Source organism: Balaenoptera borealis (genome assembly GCF_965194805.1).
Source record: "Balaenoptera borealis genome assembly, chromosome: 6".
NCBI classification, from domain to species: Eukaryota; Metazoa; Chordata; class Mammalia; order Artiodactyla; family Balaenopteridae; genus Balaenoptera; species Balaenoptera borealis.
The window spans coordinates 10344653-10365186 of NC_138863.1; the positions used below are offsets into that span (position 1 = coordinate 10344653).

The window sequence follows — 20534 nt, forward strand, 5'->3', positions numbered from 1 at the left end:
AGTTGCAGATTGTTTTTCATTCCAAGATTCACATTCTTCCTAATAATAGAAACAGATACGTCTCTTTGGTCCCACTGTCTCAAGATTTAGAAATAAGATTCCTCTTGAAAATCCCAGTCTATGGAGTAATTCATCTGCAATCACCATTTGGTGCTTTTTATCCCCTCAATAAAGGTCACATCATAGTCATATGAACGCCAACACTCTCCTTGTGCTATATCAAGTATTTTCTTCTGGAAGCATTTCTCCTGGATGGGCCAAAATATATATTTCCATTTAATGAGTTCAGAATCTTATGCAGCTCTGTTCTATCAATTATGTAAACACCACCTAACATTTTTCTTACGTTCATCCAACATGCATGTTTCATCCCAAATATTACTGTATGCCAAAAGACCACAGACCTTTTTATTTCTCTTCATTTTATTGTTCATGTGAATATGTGTCTGAAATCTGATATGGGAAATAGATTTTACCTGCCTGGATTCCAGTTTGGAAATGAATTGCATTTTTTCTCCCAACTCTTAGCCTGCCCTAAAGGAATATCAATCAAACCATAAGACAAGCAGACTGAAGCTTAATGTTGAAAGAAACTACCATATGGATTTATTTGATGACATAAGGGAATTATTTTAGAGGGAGTACAATTTTATTAATAGCCTATTTAGAAATAATAGTATACATTATTGATAATTTTATAAAATTTACTGACAAAATTCACATGACTTTGAATAAACTTGAGTCCCCTAGAAGTCATATGGATGGGGGGAGGTTGGAAGAGATTGAAAGACAATGAAGATTACTGCAACTGGTGAGGATGGAACTTTAATAATGCTGTTCCATGGGCCAAATTGTAGCTCTCTGGAGAACTCAGCAGTGGGAAGGCAAGATGCTCACACACAGATGCTAAGAGCACCCCATCTCCCCCTCTGGGCCCCGAGAAGAGTTGAGACAAAAAATAAGAGAAAATAAAATCCTTGCCATATCTTCCCTGTGTGCCTGGTTTCTGTGTTATAGAAAGCAAAACAAACCCAAAAAGCAGAAGACACAATTTCAGGTTTCATGAATTTTATCATGTGGTAGGGAAATTGAAACCTAATCACATGAATCAGACTCATAACACTTCTAAAGCTCTGTATTAACAAACACTAATTTGATTATTAGTGATGCTAAAGTGAGATTAGGGAAGCTTATTAATTATATACTTATTAATTATAAACATATATAATTAATGAGTTTATATATATACTCATTAATTATAAACTCATTAATTATATAATCGTTCTTAAAATTTTTAGAATTTAGTATTATAGTAACTAAATTCTTATTAGATGAAAGTTCATAGTTCTTAGTTAAGGCAAAGTTGTAGCTCAAAGTATTACTTCACTAGAAGAAATCATATCTTCAGAGTTTATAAACAACAGTTTTGGTTTGGGTGGGACAAAGCACTGATGTATATTTATGGAGTTTTACTAATGTATCGTGTGTATAACTCAGAAACCAGAGTCAGTGTTAGTTAGGAAAGATGAGACATAATGCATTTTTATGGAAATTTTACCCATAATTTCAATACTGTCATGATAAAGGAATCCACAAGTTTCTGTCTTTTGGGACATCTGGAGCTACAAGTCATGCCTCTGGATTCGATTTCTTAACAAATGTCTAAAAATTATAAAGGTTGTTATATGACAACTTCCCAGAATTACTAAGTATCTTAGCCCCAAAATTTCTATATATTAAAACTACACTGCATCAATGGCAAACAAAACAAACCCTGGGGATTCTATGAGATTAGGCAAAGATGAAAAACTTCTGTTAGAATTCTAATCATTTGGAATCTTCCCATTTAAAGAAAAAAGGATACAGATCATGTTTAATGTCAAAAGAACCATTTTACAAAGCAGATACCATTCATAATTAACAGTTAAGACTATGTCTTATTCTACATAGTCACATGGTCTAACAAGAAGTTAATAATCACAATTCACTCTAAGTTTGGGGACTGAATTGAGTAGAGAAAAATGGATCATTACCAGATAATTACGTGTGAGTAGATGGAAAGTAGTGCAACCATGGGCACCATAAAGGAAGCTGAAGGACGCTGCCTGGGTGAAGGAAATGGAAAACTAGATTTCTTGGGGAAGAGAAAACTCATCTAGTCTGGCCAGTGTGGTCTGTTATGGTAGTGAAAGTGTGGAAGGTCATAATGGGCAAAGCTCATTTACGACTCTGAATATCAGTGAAGGAGCTAAGATCTAGGGTCTTGAGGGGTCTCTCAAAGGAAGTTGTGACATGCATATGCACAGAAGTTTTGGGCATTCAGAAAAAGAGAGTCTGAGGACAATACTGATTCGTAATGCCACCCACAAAGAATGATGACATGCCTCACGTGATCTGGCTGTTGTCTTTTCTCAGACTGTGTCTTCTCTCACCTGAATCACCCAGATCTGCCACTCTTGCTGTTTCCTTGGGTTACTGATGCAGACTGCTTCTCTCCCAGATGTCTGCTGGCTACATCTGTCACTTTCTGTGTCTCTTTCTCAATCATGTCTAACCTACCCTCATGTTTTAAAATTGCAACTTGTATGCCCTTTTCCCCTTCCTGCCATTCCCTACTCCTTTTTATTCTCCAGATTCTACCATTTTCTTACAAACTATGTAATTCATGTATTTTTTTTCTCGTTACTTTCTGCTCCCCTGGAATCTAAGCCCCATGAAGACAGAAAGCTCTGTCTATTTTGTTCAGTGACATATTTCAAGTACCTTGCGTATGTTCAACATTTGCCTATGTTCCTTTCATTGAAAGGAACATAGGCAAATGTTGAGTGAATGAAAGGAGTACGTGAATGGATGAAATGGCTGATGATTACATGGTAAGTGAGTGGTGGAGAGAGGACCTGTATTCAAGTTGCTTTCCACCATTCACTCATTAGATGCAGGCTGAGCTATGCCACTAGATGCTGGGGAGAAAAGAGAAGCAGTATCTAAGCTACTTCTGCTGTCCCTGAATACAGGGTTGGCTACAAAATGGCCTTGAACCCTGGATTGTTAGGTTAAGAGTGAAGCTGTATAAAGAATGAGACCTTTGTTCTTGTCAAAGAAAAGACTTTGGTTCCCTTATAGATCACTTGTAGTCATGTTTTTTTCCCAGCATAGACTGTACTTGAGCCTTATCAGAGGAACTTCTCCCCTGCAACTCCATGAGCTAAAGACATTAGTTCAAGATGCAATAATAAAACTGTCATCAACTGAAAAATCCAAGCTGCTGTTCTGTGAATGCTTTCCTTCCAGTGTCTGCTGTGAGCTGTGTCAGCCTCCGTGCGCTATGGAGGTGATAGTGTGGGTGCTGGGGTGGGCAAAGGACTTAATTAAATTTTTAACCTTCATCACCAGTTCTTTTTAAACTAAGAAAAAAAGCCCACCCAATATGTAATTTGGTATGAATATGAAATATGGGCCTTTTAAGACTTTCTCATATTCCATTTTTGGGACACAGACATAATTATCTTGCCCAGCTGAGCACGCTCTGGAAGGTAAACTAAGTAATGGTACTAGAAGGCATGCATAATTGAGATTAAGCCCTCTGAGGAATGTGATGATGATTTTTATAATTGTGCCCAAATGTGAGTCTCTCTTTATTGAACCAGTAAGCCCAGCTTTCATAGCCTAGATGAATTTACTGTATTATAACAGCTCCGGCTCCCTTGCCAATAGCATTTAAGCCATTTAAGCCATTTGGAGACACTTCAGCCAAGGTCATCACTGGAGCTGGACTTTCACCTAACAGGGAGGTCTAGAGCTCGGATGAGAGAGTAGAAAACAAAATGAGTGGTCACTAATTAAAGCAGCCTTGCTGCGTTCAGGACATGTAACAGGCAAAGGCTCCCAGCCAGGATCCTTCAACTTATTGACAAAGAGGGGCCTTCAGCACCAGCTTTTCTCCTTATCCTGTTGAAATAATTGTTCCTAGAATTTCTGCTGAAGGTGGTTCCTTTTTCAATAGTGTCCTGTATACACCTTCCTGATCCAAATGAAAATAGGAAAATGTGTTAAATGAAACAGAGAAGGCTTATCTATCTTCAAACCCCATTTACAGCAACAAGATTATCATACCTCACAGTTACATTTTGATGAGGGTTTTGAGTGAGGAAGTCCTTCTTTCCTATGTACTCCTCATCCTGAGGGATGGAATTAGAAGGAAGAAAGGAAACCAACATGTTAGGGCACTTAGTCCTAACAAGACATTTACTGGTATTTCTAAATGTGTCCAAGAGCAAAGGGTTCAGAGTGGAATTAGGGAAACCAGCCCTGAGTCACACATCTGCAAAGGACAGAGCAGGAAGCTACCTTTGCCCTCACCTTCAAGCCCACCTTTCTATCTTCCCAGGGAGGACTCAAGGAACCCTTCAATTATTCCTCAGGTCCCCACTTTCACCCTTGGCTTAGTTTTTATATATAGGGATGTAAGGCATAAGTCAGAGAAGTGTTGCAGAGTCTAGTGTTGAGAGACAGCTGGTAAAACCTACATGATCAGATTTCTCTACTGTAGGAACAATTGTGCAGAAAATGTGGGGTTTATTCAAAAAGTTGTGAAATCAGAATAGAGCAAACTATGAAGAGGTGAGAGTAGTTGACAATAAAACTAGAGGGATGGGGCTTCCCTGATGGCGCAGTGGTTGAGAATCTGCCTGCCAATGCAGGGGACACGGGTTCGAGCCCTGGTCTGGGAGGATCCCACATGCCGCGGAGCAACTAGGCCCGTGAGCCACAACTACTGAGCCTGCGCGTCTGGAGCCTGTGCTCCGCAACAAGAGAGGCCACGATAGTGAGAGGCCCGCGCACCGCGATGAAGAGTGGCCCCCACTTGCCGCAACTAGAGAAAGCCCTCGCACAGAAATGAAGACCCAACACAGCCATAAATAAATAAATAAACCCAAAAGTTTAAAAAAACAAAAACAAAAAACAAACTAGAGGGATGGGCTAGTCTGCCTGCCTGTCTAGGCCGCACATTGTTACTGCTTCCCTAAGGCTTTGCCCAAATTGATGGATTTCTCAGTTCAATCCTAACCTCTGAAGTTTCATGAAACAGAGATCCTTTTAGTTTGGTAAGCATCCACGCTGGATAATGCAAGTAGCTCCATGCCTTTTAATGGGCTATCAGTCACCGACTCACTGTGAGTTAATTGTAGGAGGTTGCATCCAATGCCCTGTGTGAGTTCGCCTGCATTGGAGGAATGGGAGTCAAGTTTAGATGGGGAATGAGTCAAAACATGAAATACATTGAGTTTAACCAGAACTGAGTGGAAAAAGTGTTCCCAGCCACAGGAAGGCTCTGTTTGCTTAAGAGTAGCAAAGGTGCACAACACCAGCAGGAGATCTGAGGTCAAAAGAAAAAGTCAGTACATATTTGGTCTAACGATGGTTGGTGGTCTGGCCCAAGAATAGTCTCTCAAAGGCGGCAAGAAGATGCATGTCTTCGGGCTTTTCATGGAGCTGCCCTGTCCACAGATTGGGAAGCTGACCCTAAGGTACATGAGACCCCCCCCAAAACCCCGACCTCGGACACTGGCCAAGCTGCCCTCTTGCCTGACCATCCAGCCTTCTGCCCTTTTGTTATACAAACTTTGCTCTTCTCTCTGTAACTTCAAGCCTGTGCCTTCAGGATCAGACCCCTGAAGCCCACCTCCTTGCTCCAAAGCTCCCCTAAAGTTTTTTCTCTTGTATATGGATCTTGGTCTGTTCTTCTCAGATCTTGAATATGTATATGCCCCTGATTTTGACACACTCACTGTGCTGGGAAACACTCATGAGGCAAACTTTAGGACCTTTCTTCCCCGCCCTCCACACCATTAGAATTGACCATTTCTCAACATCTAAGTGCCAACCTTCCCATGTAAGGATAGAAAACCCATATACCTCCTCTGCAAGTTTTCTTTACTACAGTTTTCCTTCGTTTTGCAGCGCTTGTCACATGACTCCTTAGTCTAGTTCTAAAAGTGCATTTCATGTTTAAATGCACTTTCCTGGCTCACCTGGGAACCAGTGTCCATGTCTAAGTTGTTTCTATGGGGAACTGTCTTCTGAATACAAATAATTGACTTAGAAATTATTTGTCTAATGCCACTTGATTGAAAGTTGAAGGTTATTTCTGTTAGTTTTCTAGGGCTGCTGTAACACAGTACCTGGATGGCTTAAACAACAGAAATTTATTTTCTCATAGTTCTGGAGGCTAGAAGTCCAAAATTAAGGTGTCAGTGGGATTGATTCCTTCTGAAGGCTATGAGGGAAGGGTCGATTCCAGACCTCTCTCCTTTACTTTCCTGGTGTCCTTCCTGCGTGTGTATCTCTATGTCCAATTTCCCCCTTTTCATAAGGACACTAGTCATATTGAATTAGGGCCCACCCTAAGGACCTCACTTTAACTTGATTACCTCTGTAAAGACTCTATCTCCAAATAAGGTCACATTCTTTTTTATTTTTTCCTTAGTAACCAGTGTTCACTTATTTAAGACTAGGGAATATCAAACTTTTTTTTATTTATTAACTACAGCTCAATAGCAACTTAAGTAATATCAGCTGGCATTTATCAAATGCTTACTTGGATATAAGGCAGCCAGTGAGCTAAGTTTTTGATCTCCCATTATCTCATGCACATATTTATCTCATTTAATCCTCATAACAACCCTGGCAGACAGGTACTAAAAATATCTCCCCATTTTCTTTTTCTTTTTTTGGAGGGGCAAGGAATAGTGGATACATGTGCACGTATAACTGATTCACTGTGCTATACAGCAAAAACTAACACAATATTGTAAATCAACTATACGCCAATAAAAATTTAAAAAAGAAAAAAGAAAAAAAGCATCCAAGCACAGGCAAGATGGTTCTTTGGGACACTAGTCCATCATCTTCTTGGTCTGCAGGCTTTCCAAATAAAGTCACTATTCTTTGTCCCCCTCCCCCCCAAAAAAGTCACATTCTGAAGTTACATTCTAACTGTGGGTTACAATTCCAACATATCAATTTGAGGAGGACACAATTCAACCCATAACATGATCTGTTAGTGATATAGATGTCTTCACTAAAAATTATATATTTATTGATGAAAGAGAACAGCAATCTGTGGAAGGCAGCTGTAGAATTACCTTAACAATAAATTGCCACCTTAACAATAAATAAGAATTTCTCTAATACTTATGTGTAAGGATGGATATGACTCTGCATTTGTGTAGAAGCAAAGACTGTGTAAGCACAAAAAATAAATAGCCACACGTTGGAAACATGATAATAGGATGGCATTTTTTAAAATCATATTTTGAGATTTTCTTATTTGGGGATACTTTTAGAATATTCTCTGAAGTCTGAATGGGGACAGACAAATTCCTTTCAGTTTAGTATCTCTCAACATGACTGAATATTGGAATCGCCTGAGGGAGAGTTTAATAAAGCATGGGTATCCGGAGATTCTGATGTAACTAGTCTGCTGTGGGGTCCAAGGACCAGTATATTTTAAAGGCTCCCCAGGTGATTTTATTATGCATCCAGCATCGAGGACCACTGCTCTAGCTTAAATCCATGTAATGCGAAGCCTCAGTTATTGAGTGGAGGATCCACTTGCTGTATGTGAACATAAAAAGGGAAACACATTTCCTTTGCTAAGGGAGGAAACATCACTGTCTCTGCAGCTTGGGTAGGAGGAAGAAGCTGGTGCTTTCAGAATGCAAGAGGTGGCCTGCCGTGCTAACAAATTATAACAAAGGATGTTGGGGCAGATGTGCTTTAGATTGGACTGCTTCTTCTAATCATCGGGTGGAAATTGTGTTCAACAGACCATGTTTGACTATATCAGAGGATGTAGTAGTGCGTGGAATGAATATGTGAGAAGCCTGCCTCTAGGAAAGCCAGAAAAGCATGAGAGTTAAATTCAACACTTGAGATAAATGTGAATAGTAGGGAGACTACAAAACAAAACAAAAAATACAGTTCCTAAGGACTTTACAAGGACTAGACAATGTCTTGGGCCCTTGGGATATAAAAATGATTGCAGCGCAGGCCATGTTGTTGTGGAGCCCTCCCATTTCCGACGGGCAGACAACCACACAACCATAACGTAAGGCAGAAGAAAGGATATCATCTGGAGAAATCCAGAGAGGTGAAGAAACGATTAGAATGCTGAGGGAGAAGAAATACACTGAAGAGGTTTCAGAGTCACACATACCTTTGTTTTTATCCTGCCAGTTTCAGCCACTTAGTGTATATACGGCCTTAATTACCTGACCTCAATTTGCACATGGGGATAAGGAAACAAAGCTCAATATGTTGTGCTAAGGATTAGTATTGATGGGTGTGATATGCCTTGTCCAGTTAATGGGCACTCTGGAAGTGGTAGCTTTTTAGCGAGCACAGGAAAAGGGGACTATAAAGTTAGCATGACCACATAATTTATGACCCAGATTGGAACATTTTTCAGTATAAAAGGGGCTGCTTTAAAAATCATGCTGCAATAACAGGCTAAACTTGGAAGGTCCTGGGCAACCAAAATATATAGTCACCCTTATAAATGATGCTGGAAAAGACTGCTTCGAGGTGTCACTGACTAGGGATTAAGGGCACAGGATTTGAATCAGACTGCCTGGGTTCAAATCTTGTGTACATCACTCAGTAACTATGTCACCTTGAGTCAGTTAATTAACCAATATGAATTTCAGTTGCTCAATTACAAAATGAGGATAGCAATAGTACCTACTTCATAAGTAAGTATGTGCATTAAATGTTTAATATTTGTAATGTTGTTAAGATGAATCTATAGGATATAATAAGGACTCAGGAAGTTTTAGTCAATATTGTTACTAAATATTTTCACCAGGAATGGTGAAAGAGTTACAATCAGAAACAGGAAAAGCAGAAGAAAATGGAAGGCAATTGTTGCAAAAGAACTAAATGTTTCAATTCGCCAGATATGGAAACTGGAGGAGTAGTGGTGGCTTTTGAGAGAATAATATTCTAGAGGAATGGGATCTAAAGACTGATTGTAAACACTTGCAGGAATGGAGACAGGCTGTACCCTGGGACCTGGGACCTTGGACCCTTTTGAGCAACAAAATACAAAGAAACTATAAGGGACTAAAAATAACTGCGTGCATGTGCAGTTGGGGCAAATTATGGACAACAAGATATAAAAAGACCAGACACCCAACTGCCACTTCTGAAGGGCTGGGAGCAAAAACAGGGTGTCAGGAGCAAAACCAGGGTACTGCGCATGCCCCCTGCACTCAACACCACCAAAAAGGTGAGCAAGCCACCTAAGCCGCCCCTCCAACCTGACCCCTGGACCCACTCTTACCCTCACGCCCCTCTGAGGGAGTGAACAAGGGAAACTGTTACTTGTTTTTGCTCCCCCCTGCTGCAGCAGGGGGCCCAATAAAGCCTTGCCTAAATTTCTTGTCTGGCCTCTTATCAATTTCTATTGATTGGGGAAGGCAAAGAACCCTGGTCAGTATCAGAATGAGCAGGAAAGAAATGAAGTCTTTGCCTGTAGTCTAATCTTCCTAAAAGCTTGACCTGTACGCACTACTGTATTTAAAATGGATAACCAAAAAGGACCTACTGTATAGCACAGGGAACTCTGCTCAATATTATGTAACAACCTAAGTGGAAAGAGAATTTGAAAAAGAATAGATACATGTATATGTATAACTGAATCACTTTGCTGTTAGTTTTCACACCTGAAACTAACACAACATTGTTAATCAACTACACTCCAATATAAAATAAAAAGTAAAAAAAAAAGCTTGGCAGTGAAAAATAGAAGCTGGATGGTTGGAAACTGGAGGGGAAAGTAGAATTGAGGAAAAGGAGTGCCATCTCTTGGGCTTTCTTTGAGACCAAGAGGAAAGTATTAATGGAGGAGTTGGGCTGGAAGTACAGAGGATGGTAGGGGTAACTGATGATGTAAGTTCTTGAGGCAAGGATAGAATCAAGGTCAGATAGGTGGTATCCAACCTTAGAAAGATGTGGAGAGACTGCCCTTATGTTTATTTGCTAGGCTTTCGGTTATTGGAGTGAGTGAACCAAAAAATGGGAGAAGTCACAGAGGCATATTTACATGGAAGCCCACCTTCTCCCCATGGGCTTGATCCCCTGCTGCTCTCCTTGGGGCAGGGGGATGTTCCTCCATAACCATCCCTAGATTGTCTTCATCCTCTCCCTGTACATAGGCAACAGCCTATTTAACTTTCTGTCACCCTAAATGGATACCTAAATGAATGATACAAACAATAAACTCCCTTGATTCTACATCCTTTAGCTGTCATCTAATTACTCTCCTCTTCTTATATAAACTTATAGAAAATTAATCTAAATTTGACTTAACACCTGGCTACCTCCTATTTGTTTCCAAGCTTTTTTTCACCTGGTTTCTGCTCCCTCCACTTTTCCTAAGTTTTGGGTAGTTATTTTTGATGGGGCCACCAATGATTTTCACATTGAGAAGCGAATGGAAGTTTCTCAGGGCTCATCTTACTAGACCCTCCAGCAGCATGGCTCTCACCTCCTTCTTGAACTTTCCCAGCATAGTCTCTTGCTTCTGCTTCTACATTCCTGACAGTTGCCTCCTTCTTATTCATAGGCTTTCTTATTCTGATACCTTCTATGTTGCTGTTCCTCAGGGCTCTGTCTTGAGCGCACTCTAAATCTTACTCTATAGTGCTCTGAGTGATGTCATCCACTCAAATATTATCTAATATGGCTTCTGTTAAGTTAACGATTCTCTCAAATCTCTAAGTTTATCCAGAGATTCAAACTCTTATATCTAATCTCTTGCTTAAGAAAAACTCTGGAATCTGAAATCCAGCATCTATAAAATGGAACTCATCATCGCATCACTCCTTGCCTCCTCAAGTCCCCGTAACCCTGATTTGTAAAACTCTGAGGACAGGTTCTGAGGTCAGAGTGTCTCAGTATGAATTCTGTTCCGTCATTCTGCATCTGCGTGAACTTCTGTAAGCTAGTTAACCTTTCTGTACCTCTCATTTTTCTTCTGAAGATGAAAATGAAATTTAATCTCTTTAAGACGTTGTGAGGATGAAAGGGAAAAATAAAATTCATGTTGAAGAACGCCTGGTATGTAAGTGCTCAATTAATGATGGCTATTATTATTATTTCAATACTGTTATTCTTTCTTTTTGGGGGGCCATTACTGCCTACCCATAACTCAAGCTAGAAGCCTGGGGAAATGTTTCTGATTCTGCCTTCTTCACTCTCTGTATCTAATCAATGACTAACCCCCACTGACTTTACTATCTAAGCATTTCTTAAATTCGTCCACTCCTTTCATTTCTGATACTATTCCCTTAATTTAAACCCTCATCAAATATTTTCTGGATTACTGACACAGTCTCCCAAAGGGCCTCCTGTGTTCCAGATGTGTCTCCCTCAAATACATTTTAAATCCAGCTTCCAGTGTGACTAATTTTAAAGTCAAATATGACAGAATCACATTCAACTTTCAAACCCTTAGATGGCTCCTATGTCTACCTAAATAAGTTAGACCCTTAGAAAGGTATGTAAACTATGAGTCTGATGTCAAATTCCTAATATACATATACAGGAGTGTCATGGAGTCTTGGACATAAATAACCCATAAAGACTAAAAAGAGACTGATTCAACTGGAACTTCCAAAGAAAGGATGTTGATGGTTGGTGTGGAGTGTGTAAGGAGTAACAGCCCCTTTTTCCTTCACTCTCTTCCTCAAAAGGCCCCTTAACTCATGCAGGTATGTACATGTTTACACACACACACACACACACACATGCATGTACACACATACACACACAAAAACACTAGAAAAAAGAACAGTGGAAGATGATCACACTTTACCAATTGCTTAAGAGTAGTGGTGTCATTGGGATGGGGGAGGAAGGTTTTGACTAAGAAAAAAAGACAAAAGAAAAGGTTGAAATAAAAAAAGCATTGGAAATATAGGAAAGTTAGCTCACAATAGAAATACAAAAAGATGGTAGAGTGAAGTCATTAGAAAAATAAAGGATGGTAATTTTTGGAATCAGGAGAACTTTTAAATATAAGATATACATAATATATAATATTTAACATAAAATATATAATTATTTTATAAATTATAAAATACTTTATATAATGTGTACTATATTAATATACAATATAAAAAAGAAATATAAGAAAAATAGTAGTCAATAATTTTTAAATAGAGTTTGTAAAAACAGGAGTAAGTTATTTAATTATTGATTTTAAATGTTACCAGAACAGAGGAAGACTTAAGTGACTCAATGTGGATCAAGAGAACGTGTTGGAGACTGAGATAGGAAAGGAGGGTAAGAAGTTGCCTGACAGTTTTAATTGGCTCATTAATGAGAACCTGAGACAAGACAGCATCAAGATTCATGCTACAGCAGTGCAGGAGTGCAGTGTCTGAGTTGAAAACTGTCCTTTCAGTCAGGTTCTGGTTTCAGGTTTCTGATCTTCAGGTACTGTTAGGGATTCTAGGGTGGACGCTGAGGACACAGAGAGTACGTTGACTCCTGCCAAAGTTATGAGTCAAGCTCAAAATTGAGAACATACCATGTTGTTGTCTGAATGGCAGTGGAATGAGACCACATGGCAGAGGTTGGGATTGTGTGGAAAACCAGACAAACAGGAAATGCCACGGGGGAAGCTGAGGTCTAGGAAATGGGTGGCCTTGTTCAGGGAGGATGGCAGGGGCAGCTGAAAGGCAGAGGTTTTGCTCCTGGCTCAGAGGGTCAGGAGGTTGACGGGGCTGATGAAGTTCTGATTCGATGACAATAGTACTTTGCTACTTTTTTTGCTTTTTATGCTACCTTCTACCTCTATGGAGCAGACCTGTGGGTATTCATTCTATCAGAAGGTAATGAAAGGACTGCCAATGAACCCTGTCTTGTTGAGAATGAAAGATTAAAATTATCTCATGTAAAATTAATTAAGGGTAGTATAAGATATTTTTGGCTGCTGGTAACGGTGAGCCTAGAATCTATTTGTTACAGAATCAGTTTGCTCAGCGATATGACAACAGCATCAAGGACCCAGTTCCTTTCCTTAATTCCACTCTGCTGTCTGCACCACACTGATAGTCATCAACCAACTTGCCCCCTCATGTCACAAAATGGCAGCCTGGCCTTCAGGTATCCCGCCCTTAGACAACTGTCCACACACAACCTCACCGGGGGCAGGAAAACATCGGAGCCTCTTCTTACATCTTTTCCTAAAAATGAATAAAACCTGTTCCAGAAGACTGAGATTTTTACCTACATCTTGTTGACCAGAATTTTTGTCATATGCTTATTCTTCTATTCATTGTTGGCAAATGACATGGAACCACCGTGATTGGACTATACTAATTGCCATTCACAAACTGGAGTTATGGAGTGAGTCCCATTCCTGAGCACATGACAGGGGAAAGTGAGCCCTGAAGTAGGAAAGGAAATAACCATCATGTTGGTTGCGTTCGTCTTTGGAGTCTTTCATTGTCATTTGAAATCAGGGAAGAGGATTACATCTGAATTAAACTTCTCATAATAGCTACTCTCACTCATTGCTGTAAGGTTTGACCCCCATATTAGTTGACACTTCATTTGGGTAGGGATTGAGGCGAGTTGGCCTGGCCTGCACTGCCATCCTCATGGGACTTTGCAGCAAAATGTTGGGCCAGGTGCAGATTATTGGACAGTGCCTCCATCGCCAAAACATGTCAACAGTCTTTTCTAGATTGCAAAAGCAGAGATTCAAAGTGAATGCACTTCCAGACATATGTCTGCAAACCAAGGCTGGAAATGTACTTACCTGCAACTATTGGATGGACCCACTTAGGAGGGAAAATATTCCAGGCAGGGTGAGATGATTATATGATGACTGCAAAATGTAGACCAAATGTATATCATTCATATAAACAAATTTAAATAGATTAGCCTGAACACTGTCAAATGTCTAATGATGGCCTAGAATAAAATTATAGTTTCTTGGATTACTTGAACAAGGGCATTGCATTTTTGGTGATTCAAAATTAATGGGGAAAAAACTGTAACTTCATTATAAACTACAAAACTGCCCCTGCCTTGTGAAATAAAATGTAGTGGAAGTTACTGAACCCAATGTGATTTAAACTTCACTGTGTATAAGGCTTCAATATTGTTTATGCAGATATTAAACTTTTTTTAAAATTCCCGGATATATACTAGGAATTTAATGGTAGGGTGTGGGAGTGGGAGTGAGCATGGGGAGAGGAAGTCTGTCTCCTAAACATAAAATACAAATAAACCTTTGATTGATTAATTGTTTTGATTAATTGAACTCTCGCTGGTTGAAATTTGACTTTAGATTGTTCTTATGTTTTCTACTCCATCCATGATTCCACTCTGTTACATCAGAATGATTTCATGAGCCTGTATATATCTCATGGCACGTAACGATGACCCAGGCACTTCTTTTGGTCTTATAATTTGTATTTGATTAGAGTACTTTCATATGCATCGCCTGATCTAATTCTCACAGAAGCTGTATGCATTCAGCAGAACACAGCTCAATATCCTCTTTTTACAGATGAGAAAACAGAGGCTTGAGTTTAAGTAAGTTTTCTAATAGTTTCACATAACTATTGAGTAGCAAAATTGAGATTTAAGCCCAGGTATTTTATCTCTAAATTCAGAATTCTTTCCATTCCTGGTACAAAAAAAATAAATCAAATTTATATTGTCCAGTCCTAAAGCTACATATTAGTTGGAATGTCCATACAACCCTCAAACCTATAAGACCATGAGCATGGTTTCTTTGGAATGCAGAAGGGCTGTGATAACACGCTGATGCTCTCCTCTTTTATAAAGTGTGGAAGGATTTCCAAAGGAGAAATCATGGAGACACTTAACTGAAGTGTTGTCTCGCACCACCTCCTACCACTTTCAAAAAAGGACTGGAAATTGGAAAAGTTTGTTGCTTAATATATGTGGAAATGAAAAGATAGCAGCAGATTCATACGGGATTCAGAGCTCAGGCTTTGTCATCATAGAAGCAACTTCCTTTAGTCCTCCTGCTGGCACCCACCTTTGCCCACCACCCCTGCCCCTGAAAATATACCCTGGAAACTAACCTAAAATAGCTAATCTTTGGTTTTATCCTCACAAAATTCAGCTAATAATAGCTACCTTACTGTGCTTTATTTACAACACTCAAAAAATGTAGTTTGAATATTAGAATAAAGGAATCCAAGCAAATAATCTAGCCTGTAACCTTGCAGAGAAAAAAGAAGTCATCTGATAGAAATTTCCAATGTATCTACAGACTTACCTGTATTCAGTCCTTCATCCTTTCTTCCTTCTCTTCAGATGCAATAGAAAAGTTACCATTTATTTTCTAACGCTCATCTTTTGGTAATTCCAACTCTACCTCCTCTTGCCTTTTGAGAAACTTCTTTCTGGTCATTATCTTTCCTTTGCATATAGGTTCTTCCCTGTCAACATTTAAACACGGTTATTGTAAACACCTTTCCCTCTTCTCCAGGACTTCCTCGGCTAAATCCAACCCACCCCCCTTCTCTCTGCCACAGCCAAACCAAAGAACCATCTATGCTAAGTGTGTTTCTACTTCAATTTATACAACACAATTCTCAACCCACTTTTTGCTAGTTTTTGCACTCCCCAATTCTCCTAAAACTATCCTTACCAATGATAACTCTATCATTTATGACCCAAAATGAGATGCTTTTGAGAGTGAAAGGTGGGCTACTAATAATGATGCCTTAACAACAAAAATCGGGACTTTCCTGGGCAAACTAGTACTTACAGGGATGCTACATTTCCCTTCTTATCTGACTTGATTACTTGGGAACATTGCACACCCTTTCTTCTCTAAAGCACCCTCTTCCCTATTGTGAAAACACACCTGGTTTTCCCATTTCCTTCTGGTGGTCCTTTTTCATTATTTTGGGATTCCTACTCTTTTGAGCTACGAAATTTTGCATTCCTTAGAGTTTGTTTTAAATCTTCTTCTCACTATCTGCCCCTGTAAATGCTATCCATTCCAATGGTTTGAATTACCATCTAGTGATGTTGATTCACAGGTGCACAACTAAAACCCGTAAGTGTCTTTTGATATTCAGATCTTGATATCCTACTTGATATCCTACTTCTTTTGTCTTTCCCACAAGGACTGTAATATTAACATTCCCAAATCTAAAACCATTTTTCACCTTAAAGTCATGCCTTCTCCTGTGTATTCTCTTTGGTACCCTCAACTGACCCATCGTCCAGGTCACAACGCTGGGGATGATGCTTCACTCCTCCCTCACTCCCTCCCTGCACATCCAATCCATCAGCAAAGCCTGCATTCCACGACTGAATGTCCCGAACCTTCTCAGTTCACTCTCTCTCCCTGCCACTTCTCCAGTTCAGGCCATCATCGTTTTGCATTTGGACTTCTGTAAGAGCCTCTTATTTCAAGTTTTCCCTTCTTTAAGAAGATTTCCTTAGAGCAGCCAAAACTGTTATTCTCACCTGCAAATCTGATTCGGCCACTGTTCTGCTTAAAATATTTCAAGGGCTCCATGTTTCTTTCAGGATGGAGTCCTTCCTTATCTGGTTTTTGCTTAGTTTCCAAGCCTCAATTTTGCTTTTATTTAGCTTGCCATTACTAATTGTTTTACTTCCTTAAAAATGCTATACTCTCTCAGTTACAGATTTCTTATACATGCTTTCCCCCTTATTTGGATCATTATCTTATGTTCCCTACTATCTTTCATCTATCTTGGTTTTAGCCTAAATGTTACTTATTCTACAACCTTCCCTAATTCCAATAAACCGGCTTTAATTGTTTCTCTCATGGAAACTCAGAACACTCTGTACTTCCCTTAATATGGTAATCATCACATTGTAATACAATTGCCTGTTTACTCTCTTTCCTTCCCGACTAGACTGTAAGCACTGTGAGAGTTTGGAATAAATAACAACAACAATATATTATTATTATTATTATTATAGATATACCTATCCTTGGGCTCTAACAGAAATTCTGGGATCTAATAAGCCTGTAATAAGTACATATTGCTGAATGAATAAATCATTGGGTAAATAACAATATTTCAGTTGATCCCTGAAGGACTGGTAAACTTCAACTGTTGAAGTTCGGAAAGACATTCCAAGAGGAAGGATTACATGTAGCAACGAACAGAGTTAGAAAATTTGTGGACATGAATAAGAAGCTGTGAAGAATATTTTTTGATATGAATAGTAAGTAGGCTAAACTGCAGAAGGATAAATGTGGAGGAGAAAGAAACCAGTCAAAAAAAGCTACTGCAGTAATAAAGGTCAGAAGGAACAACATTTTTGATGAGCACCTAAATATTACATGGGACCTTGAAAAACATTAGGCTATTATGACAGGTAAGACAAGCCATTCAGACTGATTTTCTGAATATGCCAATGAAAATAAATCAACAGACAAAAGATTCAGATCATTTTATGTGGTTCTATCCTGGCTGACAGCTTGACACACTATTAGAAATTGAGAAAGGACAAGATTCTATTAGTTAGCAAGTGTCCAGCGATTATTGATGCCTTTTTTTTCTATCAGCAAAAGGCCAATGAAGTATTTTTGCTTTCCCACATGGGAGTAAGATGTTAGAAATTCATAGCAAGTGTCCAGCGATTATTGATGCCTTTTTTTTCTATCAGCAAAAGGCCAATGAAGTATTTTTGCTTTCCCACATGGGAGTAAGATGTTAGAAATTCATAGCAAGTGTCCAGCGATTACTGATGCCTTTTTGTTCTATCAGCAAAAGGTCAATGAAGTATTTTTGCTTTCCCACATGGGAGTAAGATGTTAGAAATTCATGGACAGACAGGTCTAGGTGATGGGTTATGTATTTTGAAAGCTGGCTTGGACACAAATGGTATTATTATAGGTTTCCTCACATGTACACACTTCTTCCTTTCCAGAAGATTAAACTAAACGTTGAACAGTAAAGCCACAATTTAAATGCCTATTTCTATCAGTTACAAACATTTTGAATAACTAGAAATCAATGTATTTTTTTCTCCAAGTCACTGAAAATAATTCTAAAACATCCTCCTTTTTAGACAATGGGTTTTTTAGGAAAAAGGAAACCATCAAAAAGTAGAAAAGAGAAAATGACCACCCAAAGTTCCTTCATAGAGAAAAAAGTGCCTGACATACAACAGACGCTTGTTACACCACTATTGAAGCAGGAGATGAAACTGATGATAAATTTCATGTGTCTGAAAAGTGATGAGGAAAAGTTTGATTCCTTGGTGTTTTGGAAATCACACTGCACACATTTACTATCAGAGCTCCCCACCCCAACCCCAACCCTCCGAAAAAGGCAAAACTTGACTTCCAAGGAAGCACAAAGAAGGCAAGACAGACCCATCATAACTCTCAGAATATTTTCCCGGACATATTTTTCAGAGGGTCACACCGAATGTAGTCTGTCATCATCATATTTTATAAAAACTGAAAGAGAATGGAATAGAAAATGCAAGCCAGAATCACATATTACAAGGCTAAGTATTGCTCTATAAATTTTTGTTTCAGTCATGTGTGTCTGTTTGTCTGTGTGTGTGTGTGTGTGTGTGTGTGTATGTATGTGTGTGGTTTTACAAGGTCGTAATGCAAAATAAAAGGTCAAATAGATTGCTTTCAGTCCATCATGATCAAAAACATTTGAAAGATCTTGCCCATCCCCAGCCCATGCCCTTGTTCTGCTCCACATCCAGCAGAATGTGTTACTGCCAGAAATTTTCACCTCCACGGAAACATTCCTGTCTGGTGTCTCCTTCCTTGAGCACTAGAGATGGACACTGGCCCACTTTATAACTTGTCTGTCTCTGTGTTGATGAACTAACAGAAACAGATGTGCTTCCTATGTGTCCCTCTTGTGTTCTAATCTAATAATTTTCAGCCACCAGAGACTTTCAGTGAACATGTTTGCAAGGGGTCAGCCCTTGTTCTCAGTGTACAATATAAACTTCCATTAGAGAATTCGTTGTCAAAGAATTTTACTATTTAAAAAATTTTAAGCTTAAGTAGACCTTCACACTGTATTTCTATTCACTGCGTGCCTACTCTCACCCTTTCTTTCCTTATTCCTCCTTTGGCTAGCTTTGGATAGTCTATGTCATTCAGTTTCCAAAGACAACTTGGCCTTGAAAGTTGTATTGGTGCAGCTGCCCAAGCCTTCAAGGTCATAAGGAAGATAAATATACAAATGACTAACAAGAAAACTTTTTAAGCACTTAAGAATTTGAATGTGAGACAGAAACGGCACCATGACCAAGAGTCCTAGTTTTCCTGATACTGGAGGATTCAGCAAGCTCCCTAATTAACAAAGAAGTTTGATGATTGTTGTTTGGTCCCGTTGTTCCTCTGACTTTACTGTTTAGGAAAACAGCCTGGAGCCTGGCAGTGCTGGCTTAGTAGTGACCATCTCAGAGCCTAAGGTCCATCTTTGTGAAGCAGCTCCTGAGCCTGTCTGTTACGGGGAAGATCACACAACCTGGGTATTTTTTCCTCTGTCTTAGTCCATTTGAGCTGCTATAACAAAATACCACAAACTGGGTAGCTTCTAAATCAACAGAAATTTATTTTTTTCAATTCTGGAGCCTGCAAGTTAAGACTAAGGTGCCATCGTGGTCCCCTCTTTCAGGCCACAGACTTCTTGTGTCCTCACATGGCAGAAGGGGCAAGGGTCTTTCTCAGGCCTCTTTTATAAGGACACTAACATCATTCAGAATGGTTCCACTCGCATGATCGAATCACCTCCCAAAGGTCCCACCTCCTAATACCATTACATTGGAGCGTAGGATTTCAACATATGAATTTAGAGGGTGAGCACAGGCAGATCACAGCACCCCCCTTCACGGGTTCTCTGCAGAGGAGTTCGCTGTCAAAGCAAACGGAAGCCAGCTGGTTTGTCAGACAGTGGCAAGCATCGAGGAGTGACAGACCCCTCCTTCCGTCCGTCCAGTCCAAGAGCTCAATTTTCCGATGGAAATGAATACTGTAGACCATGGAAATAGTCAAAGCAAGTGATATAGAAGTTAGAACGATGAAAGTCCATGTGAGTTGACTTGCCCAAGACATAGGGAATGATTGTGACACTACTTGCACCTGGGTCTTCAATAACATCACTATTCTGATGTTTTTATTAGAACAGCGTGTTCATCTCTGTGTTCTAATAATAACTTCAGAATAGTGTTTTATAGTTTGCAAACAATGCTTACATATATTATTTCACCCTCTCAACAGCACTGTGAAGTAATTAGAGGACTCTTTTATCCAGGTTTCACAGACTAAAGACTAAAGACTAAAGAGCAGAGAATCTGAGAGATTAAGTGACTTAACCTAGTGTGACAAAGTGCCTTAATTTCAAAACTGAAACACAAATGAGAAGCTACATAAAGTGAAATACCTTGCAAGACGCCAACGGAGCAAGGATGTCAGTCATTGGGATTGCAATCAAAAGGATGACAGGTTGATT

At 39.4% G+C, this 20534-nt stretch overlaps 1 long non-coding RNA gene across 1 annotated transcript; it reads left to right on the forward strand.

The window, feature by feature from the left end:
* The first annotated feature begins 2722 nt into the window (after positions 1 to 2722).
* LOC309630970 lies at positions 2723 to 9187 on the forward strand. Its single transcript, XR_014245985.1, has 2 exons — positions 2723 to 3755; positions 3792 to 9187. It is a non-coding gene; the product is annotated as an uncharacterized lncRNA (long non-coding RNA).
* Positions 9188 to 20534: the final 11347 nt, after the last annotated feature.